General features: G+C 54.1%; 1 pseudogene; it reads right to left on the bottom strand.

Moving 5' to 3' along the window:
- Nucleotides 1-2,722: 2,722 nt before the first annotated feature.
- LOC131570247 (serine/threonine-protein kinase PAK 3-like) lies at nucleotides 2,723-12,203 on the bottom strand (annotated as a pseudogene).
- Nucleotides 12,204-12,734: the final 531 nt, after the last annotated feature.

The following is a 12,734-nucleotide window of genomic DNA, read 5'->3' as shown; positions in this document are numbered from 1 at the left end:
CGGACTCAGTTCATGCCCCGGGGCTTCTCCCTCTGCTCAGGGACAGGAGTCGTTCCCCTGCTGCACCCTGGGCTCTCTCCCACCGGAGACTTCTCCAGGAACTTCTCCAAGCTGAGTCCATCCCATGGGGCACAGCCCCCTCCAAGTGCTGCAGCGTGGGTCACTGTGCCCCGGGGTCAGTCCTGCCAGGACAGGCTGCTCCAGCGGGGCCCTCTGGCCGCGGGGTCACAGCCTCCTCTCAGCCATCGCCGTGCTCAGCGTGGCTGCTCCGGGGGCTGCGGGGGGATGTCTGCATCCCCATGGATCTGCAGGGGGATCTCTGCATCCCCATGGATCTGCAGGGGGATCTCTGCACCCCCACGGATCTCTGCATCCGACACCGCCGTCTTTGGAGGTGCCAGGAATAGGCTGAGCTCTACCTGAAGCTCTTCTCACATTCCCCACACCCTTCCCAGCACAGGGAGGGTTTTTCCTCCTCACAGCTCCCCAGGCTGACAAGGACAGGAAGAGACATGGAGAAGGGAAAAGGAAAAGGCAGAAGGAGAGGAAGGAACAAGAGGGAACAAGGGAGGAAGGAGATGAGAAAGGAACGTGGATGGATGTAGGACAGAATGAGAAGAGGAAGGAGGGCAGACAAGGAGAAGATGGGATTTGCCTCCATGCCAGAGGGAAGGGGAAGGAGATCTCCCCAGTCCATCCCTGGCAGGATGGCGTTGGCAGTGAGGCTGTCCTGCAGCGATGCTGGGCTGGGAGATGGAGCAGCAGAGAGGGGAAAGGGGCAGTGATTCCTCCTGCCCTGCCTGGCTGTCCCAGCCTGGAGCGTCCTGGCGCTGCCGAGGCCCTTGGAGCGTCCGGCACTCCGGAGCCCGAAGCTCACGGCTGCTTTATAAAGCTGACAAAGTCGGCAGGATGGGTCTGGGTATGATCCGCAGCAAACTGGGTTTATTGGTACAGGAACAGGGCACAGAGCTGAACACGGCCCAGGGACAAAGACGGTGCAAGCTGAGGGCACAGGGGGTTTTTATATGGGGTAGTGAGGGTGGAGCTGAGGGCCAGGGTCCAATGGATATGGGGGAAAATGGTGCAAAGGAGGGGTTAAGGGTCGGGTCAGCTAATAGGGAAACAGGGGCAGAGGAATGCAGTAAATTAGGGCAAATGGAGGGACAGAGAGAGGAGAACATTCTAGGGACTAAACAGAGATGGGTAACAGGGGTTGAACTAGGGTAATTAGGCCAATGGGGTAACATAACTTTCCACAAATCAGCCTGTGCCTGCAAAGATCTGTGGAAGAAGCAAGCTTCTCCCATAACCTTGAAATCTATTCTTCTTCTTGGGGACCAGTCCTCCACGAGTGGGAGACTAAACTCTAACAGGCCTCTACACCAATGCATTTTCCTTTTCTTTGCAGTCTTTTCTTCTCCATCCAGACAAACTTTATGATTGACAGATCCTGCCTTGGGAGAACAACAAGGGGTGAGGACCTTGGGTGTTGTGAGAAAGGAGCCTCACGCTTTAGAATTTTTAGAATTTTAATAAGGGATAACTAGAGACACATGAATAACAGCACTGATGCTTGGTGATGGCCTGAGGCACACCTGTTAACCACAGCAACTCTTCTTATCTCCTTTTCCCCCTACATTGGTCAAATACATATTCATAATCATTATAGTAATTCAAACATTTCTTTTAACTTGTTTACATGTTCCAGGAATTCTTTAGGTTGGTTTGATCCCCAACTCGCCTTTTTAGAGTACGTGCAGGAATCGTGGATTGCTGTTTTGAGGGTTGTGTGTCACTCCCTCACAAGGGCCCCTGTTCTGTGGTTTCAGCAGGTGACAGTTATTGACAGTGGAAGGGTCAGTGGCAGGGCTCCTCATCACATCCCTTCCTTAAATGTTATCTGACCATGCAGATGGTTTTAGCCATTTCCGCAGGTCCTTTAAATGAACATTAGCTATTTCACAAATATCTCTGAGTCATTCTCATTATTGTCAATTAGTTAGAAAAATAAAAGCATTAGTTATTATTTCACAACTACAGCTACTTCTGCAAAAGTTAACATTATAATGGACAACATCTGGCATCCACTTTAATATTTTGCAAAAGCCAAAACTATAATGTATGTTTTTCACACTGTTCGCAAATTAAAATATCATCCATAAATGATGGTCTGAGGATATGAGCTACACAGGGGCCAGGGCGTTGGCCACAAAAACCTGACAAATTATGCTATAGCAAAAGCAGTTAAAAGTGATTACAAACTGCACTGCATCAAGATTGTTGTAATTAAGAATACTTTGCAGAAGTCAATACATAATAGCAAAAGCCAACACTACCCAGTTATTTATAACAAACCCAGGGCAGGTTTTTCCCTTGCATGGAGCACTTGGGCCTTCCCCGGGCCCCTTCTGCCCTCGTGCAGAGCCGGTGGCATTTTCCAGCACACCCAGTTTGTAACCCAGAGCCGGGTGCAGCCCAGAAGGCTCCAAGCGCCTCCTTCCAGGCTGACTCTGCAGGGGCCGAGGCTGCTCTGGGCTCTGCCAGGGCTCTGCTGGGGCTCAGCTCTGGGCCAGGCTGGGCCCGCTCTCCCCTCACATTGCTCCGGGCAGCTGAGGCACAGCGGGACAAGGAAGGGACACGGCAAGGCAGTTGAGGGTTAAGAGAGTTTTTATTTAAAAAACTACCATAACAAACAGGCTGTCATAAGAACCATAACAAACAGGCTGTCCTAACTACCCTAACCAACTAGCAGTGCTAACTACCATAACCAACTAACAGTGCTAACTACAATAACTACCTAGTTGACCTAACTACTGTAACAAGAAGCTGCCCTCAAGTGCTTCATCTCCTCTGCTGCTCCCTCAGTTGCTTCGCTGCAGTGATCAGAGGTGTCAGGCTGGAGAGAGGCTTGGCTGATGATAAAAATGGGTGCTGCCCAAAGGATAAAGAGGAAAGAAACGAACTGTTACTTTCCAGAGTCAAGTTCCTCACAGGCTCTGTTGCAACAGGACAAAGGGAAATGGTTTGAAACTCAGGAGAGGGAAGCAGGCTCAGATTAGATCTAAGGAAGAATTTTTTAACCAGCAGAGTGGGGAAACAGTGACAGAAGGTTCCCAGAGATGTGGGAGGTGCCTCCTCCCTGGAAACATCCAAGCTCAGGTCAGGCAGGGCTCTGGGTCCCCTGAGCTGCTTGAAGCTGCTCGCTGTGGGGCACCAGGCCCAGGTGAGCTCCAAAGGAGCCTGCCAAGCCACAGCAGGCGAGGATTCTGCTTGCTCTGCGTGTGGAACGCAGCCAGACTGGACACTGTCGGAGGGGGCCCCACAAGAAAACCCCTCCCTGGTGCTGCTGCTTCCCCTGCAGCCCCTGGCCCTCACCTGCAGCAGCTCCTGGGCAGCCCAGCGCCGCTCCTCATCTGTCTCCAGGCTGCACTCGAGGAAGTCCCGCAGCAGAGCCGACAGGCGCCGGGGCTCCTGCAGCTGCGGGGTCCCGTTCTGCCGGATCAGAGCGCGAGCCTGCAGGGAAAGCAAACTCAGCGCTCTGCCAGCTCCCTTCACACCCACACGGGCTCACATCCACCCCGGGGCCTCAGCCCCAGCTCCAGGGGCACTTTCCTCCCTGCCAGAGATGCTGCTCAGAGCTCATTTTGCTATGCCAACCAAAAAACCCAAACCCTGGGGCTGCTGCAGCCACTGCAACATCCAAATGATCTCGCCTTGAGAGCCAGTTTCACTGGCTGACTTTGTTCGTTGGAAGCTCCGTCAGAAATATCGTGTTATTTCAGAGGATTCTTACATCAAGTGCATCTCTGCAGTGCCACTGACACTCAAGTAGATGCATTCCTGATGCCCCGTCGCAAAAACTGCCAGGCAAGAAACAGGAGGTTTGTGTTGCTGAAAGCTCAGGATTGGTGACAAAGAGAAAGTAGCTTGGACTAGGAAAGAAATATGTTAGACTCTAAAGGGGATGTTAAGCAATCATCTTCAGGTTTTAGACAACTTTTCCAGTGAGACGAATCAGGGGGGTGATCATCTTGCAAAACCTCTTTTAGAAACTCCTTCAGAAAACTTGTTGGGATTTGTGGGTGGGATTTGGGGATGGTTTGGGGTTTTCTTGCAACATTAGAGTTACTGCATTCCTTCACATTTTCAGGTCATCCTCACAGCCAGAAGAGCTGCAACAACATAAATCCCAACGCAGATTTTTGCTGGAGACTGCAGAATAATCATCTGTGTTAAGGATGGAGTCCTCTGGGAATTCCCTTCCCCATGTGCAGAAACCTCCAGCTGCTGCTCCCAGTGCAGGGTCCCCCTGTGCTCACAGGCCTTTGCAGCCACTGCAGAATTTGCCTCTTACCATGGCCGCCGTTTCCCTGAAGTAAGGAGGTTCTCCTTCCACCATCTCGATGGTCACAATGCCAAAGGCCCAGATGTCCACCTTGGGGCCATAAGGAGATCTGGTCACAACTTCTGGGGCCATCCAGTGAGCAGTGCCCACCATGGAGCTGCACTGGTCCTGCTCAGGGCTGAGCTGAGCGCAGAGGCCAAAATCAGCTGAGGACAGAAACAAACCCTGTCAAAGGCAGCTGGAATGAGGAAACCAAGCACAAAGAAGGGCCATAGGCAGAGCAAAGGCACTGCTGGCACCCTGCTCCTCTCCTGAGCTCTCTGCAGGGGCAGCCGCTCTCAGCTGGCACCCGGGGCCGGGCAGTGCCCCCAGCAGCCCTTGTGGGGCTCTGGCCCTCCCTGGGAAGCAGCCCCACACCTGCAGCCCGGGAGCGCCGTGCCTGGCCAGGAACACCCACCCAGCCTGACAGAGCCGTCCATGCCCAGGAGGATGTTGGAGCTCTTCAGATCCCTGTGGATCACCCGCTTGGAATGGAGGAAATCCAGGCCCTGCAGACACTGAGAGAGAACAAGAAACATGAGGGCAAAAACCAATGGCCAGAATATATCACACAAGAAAGGACAGTTCAGAATTCTGCCAGCAGCAGCTTTGCTGTGACAGGCCAGGAGTGCAGTGCACACCAGCTCCAGGCAAACGGTTCAAGGCAAAGCTGAGAACAGCAAATCAAATCCAAACCAGACAGAGAGTACCACAACAGCAAGAGAGAGAACAAGAACAGAGTAGAAGTGCAGTGATGCTGGCAGGCCGTTCACTGCAGAGGCTCTTTCTTCTCCAGCTCACAAAAACAACACAGAAACAAAGCCCTGAGCATGGAGCCACTCCTGCTCTCACGCCCTGTTTGGAAGGACCATCGTGTCCCAGCCATGGAGTGACAAGCAGGATCCCTCACCTCCCGACTGACAGCTGCCATCTCTCCTTCAGCCATGCGTATCTGTCTGACAACGTCCTGCAAAGTTCCTCCATCCATGTATTGCATCACCAGCCAGAGATCTCCATCAACAAGGAAGCTGGAAGAGGAAAGCAATGGCATGGAGATGAAAGTGCAGAGCTCAATTCCCCCATGGAAAAGCCTGGAGTGGAGTTTTGTTTCCAGGTCACTTGTCAATGAGGACAGAATCAGATGGTGAGACATTGCTGCCAGGCTGCACAGCCCTTGGAATCTGCACAGTCTAAAGGAGAAGGAGACACCTGTGAGAAAGGAGAGGCCTTAGATGGCAAGCAGGTGAAAAATGCAGTTTAGCAACAGCCCAGATCAACGTGGAACCACAACCCTTGGCCCCAGCTGGTTCAGCTTCTGGACTCATCAGTTCCACCATTCCCTGCAGAACAAGGCAACACAACTCCCAGGGTTATCCAGGGGAGGAGGCTGTGCAGCACTTGGGACAAAAGCAGTCAGAAAACCTTTCAGAAAGTCCCTTCAGAAACAGGCAAGGCCAGTAAAAAATGGGCAAATGAGGCATTTCTGGAAACAAGAACCTGATCTTCCTGGCATCTGTAGCAATGGAAAAGGGCTGGGAAGAAGAAGCCAAGGGAAATAATTTCTGCTGTGGTTCATCAGCACTTGTTAGAAGACACAGCAAATGGGGAGGAACTTGAAGGAAAAACCAAAGCAAAGCAACAAAAGCACATGGAGGGAGTGAACTGCCAGGCTGTTGTTTTGGGAAGATGTGGCTGTGTCAGGCATTTTCAAAACAGGCTACAGACTCCGGATGCCAGGAAAGGTTAACGCAGGGCCTGGGCACAGGATAAGAGCTTAAGCACTCACCTGTCCAGAAAGTTGACAATGTTGGGGTTCTTCTTGTCCTTCAGGAGCAGGATCTCATTCAGAGCTCGTTCCCTGTTCTGCTCTCTGAGACTCATTTTCTTGATGGCCACCTGAAGGGACATTGCAGCCTTTAACTGCAGGAGTCTGTGCCAGGAGGCCACAGCAAACACGGAGCGAGTCTTTCTGGAGCAACGGAGCCGGGCTGGGCCCAACTGCCTTGGGATGGGACACCAGAGCTCAGCAAGGACCATTCCCACAGCCCATTGCTCTGCCAGCTGGGGGCTGCTTACAGGACACATGGCCAGAGACATTTGGCCTTGCAAGCTCTGCAGAAATGGTCCCGCAGCTGTCAGCCTCAAAGCTCTAACAGCATTCTCTGCACCTACAGTCTTCTCAAATGGCCTCAACACTCATTATTATTATTATTATTCAAACAGATGTTGCAAGCAGGAGGTAATTCTGGTTCTGTGAAAACAGAGCAAAACAGCCAGAAACCCTTTAGCAATTCTATGGGATTTGGTCATGATTTCAGATCCAACTGCTCTGTTTGGGATTGCACAACAAAGCAAACACGCACAGCCATTGCTCAGGTGATCCCTGTCACAGGCTGTCACTGACACCAGACCCAAACACAACTGCAGGATTTAGGAGAGAGCTTTGCTTTGACATCCATCTTCTCATTTCTCTCCCTCTCCTTCTGTGAACAGCTGAAGTAGGACTAAAACCCCAAACTGAGCCCAAGCAGGATCTCTCCCTAATTAGGGCTTGAAGTTCCCTTTGAAGATAAAAGGCAGGATGGAAAAACTGCTAAATAATGTTCCTGTCTGAGGCTGGGATGAAGATAAACTGGACCTCAGTCTCCAGCAGCTGATGCATTCACACTTTTAGATATGAAGACCAAGCCAGGGCGTCCTTCACTGACAGACACCGCTGCCCTCCTTGCATTCCTTTGGCACTTGAGAAGGACCAAGTCTGTCCCAGCTGTGCTCTGCAGGCTGACACTGCTCTGCCTTCAGAGCAGCCTGAGCAGGAAAGCTCTGCTGGCCCCCAGAGCTGCAGCCACAGCTCCCAGCAGAGGGGAAAGCCCTGCAGAGCTGCTGGCCGTGCTGGGCGTGTTGGCACTGACCTCTCCTCCAGTGGCCCTGTCGAGTCCTTTGTAAACGGTTCCGAATGCCCTGGACACAAAGGAGCAGAGAAGAAAGAAGCAGCGCTTTAGGCCCTGGCAGTGAAAGCCAGCCCAGACAGGAGATCTCTGCTGCCTGCAGCGTTCACAAACACCTGGGTGCATCGACCCTTCCAACAGCAGCACAGCAGCCACCAGCCCTCTGCCATGCAAGGTGTGCAAGAGGAAACTGAGACCCAACACGAAGGAACTGGGCTGGAGCAAATCCCAAATGTCCACCCTGAATTGCTTTAGCTCAAAACCTGAGGTGAGAAATGGGTGTCTAAAGAAGTGGAAAAGAATGCATTTCATCCTTTTCCATTTCCTGCCTAAGACCTGCAGGATCCACAAGGGCCCTGCCATCAGGCAGGTGATGCATTTTACCCCAGAGTGCATCAGCTCTGTGTCTGTTACTGAATGTATGGGGTCTGCTACCTGTGCTAGAATAGAGCACTTATTAGTTCATCTCTGGTTTCTGTTTCTAAACCATTAGGTTGATAATCCTGACCAGTGGATATTTTTTGAAGCAAATTATTTGAAAGAAATATTCTTGAGAACTGTTTTCTGACAGTCACCAGATGGTGAGTTGCTCTTTTAGGCAATCCAGTTCCAGGGACAGAAGATCTTCCAGGTCCTGCTCCTTGCTGCAGGCAGGACACTGCCAGCCTCAGGGGCCTTTGATGGTGCCTTCTGACCACAGTTATCAATTCTGATCAGGACTGAGAGACAGCAGGATGGTAGCCCAGTGTCTGAAGGTGCTTTGGGCTCTCCTGACCTCTCACTTGATCCTGCACCAGCACAACCCCCAGCCCTGCCTGTGCAGAAGCAGCTGCTTGTGCACTTACCCTTGGCCAATCTGCTCCACCTCCAGGTATTTCTGGCCAGGCTCCGCCTCGCTCACGGTGTTCCCTGAAAGAAAAAACGTGGAAGACGCTCCCTCCCAGAGTGAGAGCCCGCCTTGCAGCAGAGCCAGAACCAGCCCCACTCCCTGGGGCCGTGAGCCCCTTGGTGTCAGCTGGGGAAGGACAATAAATGGCTCTGTGACATTCAGCTGCAGAACAACCCTGGGTGCAGCTGATGCCCAGACACACACACAGCACCTGCTCGGGCACCCAGGAACAGAGCAGACGTACTCAGCTGCATGAGGCACCACTCCCCTCTCCCCTCTGGCTGCAGGGCTGTGCTGCTGTCAGAATGTTCAGCCCAGGATCCCGCAGCGGAGGGAGCTTCATTGTCCTCTTCCCAAGCAGAGGGAGGTTCTCCAGCCTCTTCCCAAAATGCTGCAGCTTCTCCATCCTCTTCCCAAAATACTGCAGGTTCGCCATCATCTTTCCAAGCCAGGGGATGGTCACTGTCCACTTCCCATGCTGGGAGATGTTCACTCTCCTCTTCCCAAGACACAGGATGTCCTCCATCCTGTGGGAGGAGGATGGGCGATGGGAGATGTCCTCCATCCTCATCCCACTCCGGGAGATGTCCTCCATCCTCATCCCACACTGCGCGTTGTCTGTTGTCCTCATTCCACACTGGGAGATGTTCTCCATCCTCATCCCACTCCGGAAGATGTCCTCCATCCTCATTCCTCTCCAGGAGATGTCCTCCATCCTCATCCCACTCCGGGAGATGTCCTCCATCCTCATTCCTCTCCAGGAGATGTTCTCCATCCTCATCCCACTCCGGAAGATGTCCTCCATCCTCATCCCACTCCGGGAGATGTCCTCCATCCTCATCCCACTCCGGGAGATGTCCGTTGTCCTCGTCCCACACTGGGAGATGTCCTCCATCCTCATCCCACACTGTGAGTTGTCCGTTGTCCTCGTCCCACTCCATGGGAGCTTGGCCATTCTGGTCCCACTCCAGGGCACATCCACCATCCTTGTCCCACACCGGGAGATGCCCCCTGTCCTTGTCCCACCCCGCGGGAGCCTCGCCGTTGCATTCCCACACCGCGGGATGTTCGCCCTCGTCTCCCAGAGCAGCGGGAAGTTCACTGTCATCTCCCGGCACTGAGGGAAGTTCACCATCGTCCCCCAGAGCAGCGGGAAGCTCACTGCTGTCTTCCTCCTCTTTGGCCTCCTCTTTGGAAGCAGAGGGAGCCCCAGGAGGTGCTGGTGCTGCTTTTGTGCCCTGTGGACAGACGGCAGCGTGAGGGATGGGAAGTTCTATCTCAGTTATCACCTTATTTATCCTCAGCTGGACATCCAGCTGCACTGAGCAGAAAATGGGTTTGGAGCTGTTCCAGCTAACAATTGACTAAAGTCGGCACTGCCACTTATTGTTGGGAATTCGATATTCCACCATGGCTAAAGCCAGCAAGCAATCCTCTGCCTGCAAAACCAGACCTGCAGCCCTTCAAAAGCTCTTCAGCAGAAAAGGAGAAAACTGCTGGGGATCCCTTTGCTGCTGCTGCTGCTTCAGGCACTGACAGGAACTTTCCTTCAGCCTCCCAGGCTGGCACTGGGCTGCCACATGCTGAGCTCACAACTTGCTGCACAATTCCAAACACCAAAGGTTCCTTTCCCACTCACCGAAGGAGGAGCTGCTCGGAATGTAGACATGAGGTGCCCTGAAACGGGAGAGGGAACATGAACCAGATGCTGTTAGGAGAAAAACTGCCTGTGGTGGGAAATGCCACAGAGCAAGGCAACCCCGAGAGAGCATTTTGCTTTCACAGCATCCCTCCAGGAGCCACAGTCTCTTCCCACAGCAAGCAAGAGAACAGCACAAAATACTGGGCTGGGTCAGTTCTTGGCTGGAGCAGCAAAGGGAGGGAGTTCCATGCTCTGCTGGCACAGACTCCCTGCTTGAGGGAACAGAACCTCCCAGGGCTCATTGCCGATGCTGTGCACGCCCCACTGGCTGAAGACACCCCCTTTTCCAGCTGCAGCTGCTGGCAGGAGCTCTCCCAAACCAGTGGTGTCTTCATGGCAATTTGGTTCCAAAGTCAACACAGCTCCAGAGGAAGAACAGAAAGCACACAGCAAGCCCAAAGCCACAGATGCTGCAGGAAAGGAAAACCTCGACTTACGTGCCAAGTGGGTTAAAAAATATCCCGAATAAGCCACAGAGTACAGAGTGCAAACTGCAGCAGCCACGTGCTGCATCATTTTGGCTGCGCTGCACACGTCTGCAGCCTGCAGCCCTGCAAGCACAGAAGGACACCCGTCAGGGCTGGGCTGGCTGCTGAGAATGCCTCGGGCAGGAGGATCCTCCGGCAACGAGCCCAGAGCCACTCTGGGCACTGAGGCCTCCGTGTCCCACAGCAACGGGAACACCACGGGGACGTGGCGCTGTTCCTGTGACATCCCAGCAGCAGCTCACGCAGAAACCGCCTGGAAGGTTCTCCTGTGTCACAAAGGAGCACAAAGAACCCTCCCAGGGCACAGCCCATGGCCCAAAGGGTGCAAGAGGAACTCGGAAAATGCAGCAAACAAGGACACCCCATAGCCCAGTCTGAACACTGAGGAGGAACAAGGACGCACCAAACCAAAGGAAACGTTACCTTTAGTCACTGATACTTCTGACTAAAAGCAGCAAGCCTTGTTCCATCTGGGATCTTTGTTCTAGTTCTAAAAACAAGCAAGGTTCTCCACTCTAAATACACAGAAGGCAAGAACTGGGGGAGGAGGTGGGGTTAGGAAGGAGGAGGAGGAGGAGGGAGAGAGGAAAAGGAGGAGCAGGAAGAGGAGGAGCAGGTGCAGGAACAGGAGGTTCCAGTGCCCCCTGTGGCCGCGGCTGCGGGACCATCACCCCGTCCTCGTGCTTCAGGTGGGCGGGGAGGGGGAGCTCGTCCCAAATCCACTGGGGCGTCCCTGACAGAGTTTTTTATTGGGATGTGTTTGGAGCTCGCAGATTGTGGAATTGACCCCAAACATCATCTGGTGTCCCTGGGAGGGTTTTTCCTCTGTGTGTGTAGGTTTGGATCTTGCCGGAGCCCAAAGCTGAGCCCCTTGGGGGATCTTTGGGGGCCCAGGTTCCATTGCCCAGTATGGGCAGGGGAGGACATTGGTCCTGGGGACCCCCGGGAGAGCAGAGGAGGGGAACCCCTGGGACCCCCAGAGTGGGGAGAGCAGAGAGGGGCGATCCCAGAGCTGGGGGACCCCGGCAGACTGGAAAGGGAGGGCCTGGATAGGAGGGATCCCTGGGATCCCTGGGATCTCAAAGTAGAGCATCAGGGTAGAAGGGACCCCATGGACCCCCAAAAGCCCCTGGATCATCCCTAAGCCGGACGCTGGAGAAGGGGGAACCCTTGGAATCATTGGGCTGAGTCTTGATATTGTGGAAATTTTCATGGGCACAAGACTCCTGCTGAGTTCCAGAGATGGACCTGGCCAGGAGGAGCCTCTACTCCAAGGCACTCCCACCTTTCCCCCAAATCAGGGTTTGTCATTCTCAAGCTGTGGACAGATGGAGGAGGAGGATAAGCCCCAGAGATCCTACACGTGGAGGGGCTGCAAACCCAGCCCAGGGAGGGGTGAGGAGGAAAGAGCCCCCCTGAGCCAGGAAGGCGGCCAGAGGTCCAGCCAGAGCTCAGAGCTGGTGGAGAAGCCTCATATCAGGGAGAAGCCCCACAAGTGCTTGGAATGTGGGAAGGGTTTCAGCTCCAGCTCCACCCTGATGGAACACCTGAACATCCACACTAGGGAGAGGCCCTGGGTGTGTGGGGAATGTGGGAAGAGCTTCAGTGGGACCTCCGACCTCAGCAAGCACCACAAGATCCACACTGGGGAAGGGCCCTAGGAGTGCTTGGAATGTCAGAAGAGCTTCAGGTGGGATTCAGAGATTGTCACTCACCAGCACTTCCACACCAGGGAGAGGCCCTGCGAGTGTCCCGAGTGTGGGAAGAGCTTCGTGCGCTGCTCCAGCTCCATCCCCCATGGGAGGATCCACGCTGGATGGTCCCCAGTGACCCCCGTTGGGCAGAGCCCTGGTGATCCCTGTTCTGCATGATCTCCATTTTGTGGGGGGAAGGTGTTGGAGAGATTTCTTTCCCTTCTCCTTGTGCTGCTGTGATTTGGTTGGTAATAAATTCCCTCCGTGTGCCCAGGCCGGGTCTGTTGTGCCCGTGCGGGATTTGCTGCGTGATCTCTCCCGGTCCTTGTTCCCAGCCAGGAACCCTCGGTTCCATTTTCTGTCCCTGTGCGGCTGCGGGGGCAGGGACAGAGCGGCTCTGGGGGTGCCTGGCATCGGGCCAGCGTCACCGCTCACCACGGGCAGCCCTGAGATGCCGCGCACCTGGGCACGCATTGCTGGGCTCACCTGAACTCCCACCTGAACAGCGCCCCAAGGTTCCCCCTGCCCAAAAAACCCCCAGCCCGGGGCTGCAGCGTCCCGGGAACCCCTCAGCCAATCAAAACACAGCCAAAACGCGCCGCAGCCAATGAGAGCGCGTTGATGAATCA

This window comes from Ammospiza caudacuta, chromosome 33, assembly GCF_027887145.1.
Source record: "Ammospiza caudacuta isolate bAmmCau1 chromosome 33, bAmmCau1.pri, whole genome shotgun sequence".
NCBI classification, from domain to species: domain Eukaryota; kingdom Metazoa; phylum Chordata; class Aves; order Passeriformes; family Passerellidae; genus Ammospiza; species Ammospiza caudacuta.
The sequence above is the reverse complement of the archived record's forward strand: the minus strand, read 5'-3'. Positions and strand labels throughout refer to the sequence as shown.